This window comes from Macrobrachium nipponense, chromosome 5 (assembly GCF_015104395.2).
Source record: "Macrobrachium nipponense isolate FS-2020 chromosome 5, ASM1510439v2, whole genome shotgun sequence".
NCBI classification, from domain to species: Eukaryota; Metazoa; Arthropoda; class Malacostraca; order Decapoda; family Palaemonidae; genus Macrobrachium; species Macrobrachium nipponense.
In genome coordinates, this window is record NC_061107.1 from 17,103,148 (window position 1) to 17,104,751 (window position 1,604).

A 1,604-nucleotide genomic window follows, 5' to 3' on the forward strand; every position below is an offset into this window, starting at 1 on the left:
TTAAGATGTTTCAGTTTATCCTCCAAATTTTCCAAAATTGAAGAATTATTCATCTTGCTTTCAGCTCCCAATTCATAGCCATCATCATCTTCTGTAGATGAAGTTGTCTGTATTATTGACACAGTTTCAATTCTAGTTTCTGAGAAGTAAGGTTTCAAGAGGTTCACATGTATCTTCCTCTGTCGTTTTCTTCTTTCTGGTGTTTCAATCACATAAGTTCTATCACTTAACTTTTCAGTTATCCTGTAGGGACCTTGAAATTTATTGGTAAGGGGAAAATCTCTTGACTGCAGAAACACTAACACTTGTTGACCAACACTAAAACTTCTTAGCTCAGTCTTCCTATCATGGTTTCCTTTTCATTTTCTCTTGACTCTCTTGACTCATTTTCAGATTTTCTAAAGAGAATTTTTCTAATTTCTTTTAAACTTATTTTCCTTTAAGTTCTTTACATACTCTCCTTGGATTTCCTCTTTATTTTCTACCCAATTTTCTGCAAGAAACTTCAAAGGTCCTCTCACTTCTCTTCCAAAAATCATCTCATTAGGTGAACATCCCATGCTTTCTCGATAAGCATTCCTAACTTCAAATAACATTAAGGGTAAACCAACATCCCAATCTCTTCCAATGTCTGGTGGAACCTTTCCAGGGTTCCTTGAGTTTCTGGATGATAAGCAGTTGATAACTGTTGTTTTACCCCTAATAAGTTCATCACATCCTGGGATAACTTGGAAGTAAAGTTCGTTCCTCTATCACTTTGTACAATTTCTGGTATCCCAAACTTTGGGAAAAACTCCACTAGTTTCTCAGCAACTATCTTGGCAGATATGTTTCTAACAGGGATCGCCTCAGCATATCTGGTAACAGGACACATTAATGTCAACAGATATTCATTTCCTTTCTTCGTCTTTGGAAGTGGTCCAACCATACTATAATCACCTTGTTAAAGGGTTCTCCTCTAACTTCTATAGGTTGTAGGGGGCTTCTGAATGGTTTCATTAGGTTTTCCAGCTATCGGGCAGGTATGACACTCTCGACAGAATCTGCTAACATCTTTATGAAGTCCAGGCCAGAAAAAATATCTCATGATCTTCTCCACAGTCTTCCTGATTCCACATGTCCAGGATTCATGACTACTGCTAACCACTTGCTTTCTCAATGGACATGGAATCAAAATCTGATGATATTCTCCCCATTCAGCATTTCGGGTATATCTGTAGGTCTATACTTCCTCATCAGTAAACCTTCCTTCAGATAATAACTGGTAGGAGTTTGTTGTATCCTCTTCCTGATCAACATCCCTTTTCTCCAAGACAACAACTGAAGAACAAATCAGCTAACGATGCATCCCTTTCCTGCAAGTCCATTAGCTTCTTTCTTGTTACCTGTCCAACTTCAATGGTTGGAATTGAACTATCAATATCTGCTACCTCAGCTACTGTAGCTTAACTACTATCTTCAGGAACACTCTGACTACTCAGAGTTTCTTCAGGAACAACAAATTCTTCCTTTTCTTGGGAAATCCTTTCTCGGTCAGCTCCACGGGAGGCATCACTCCCGTGAACATTGTTTTAAGTTCAAAGATCCTTCACTTGATCCATCTT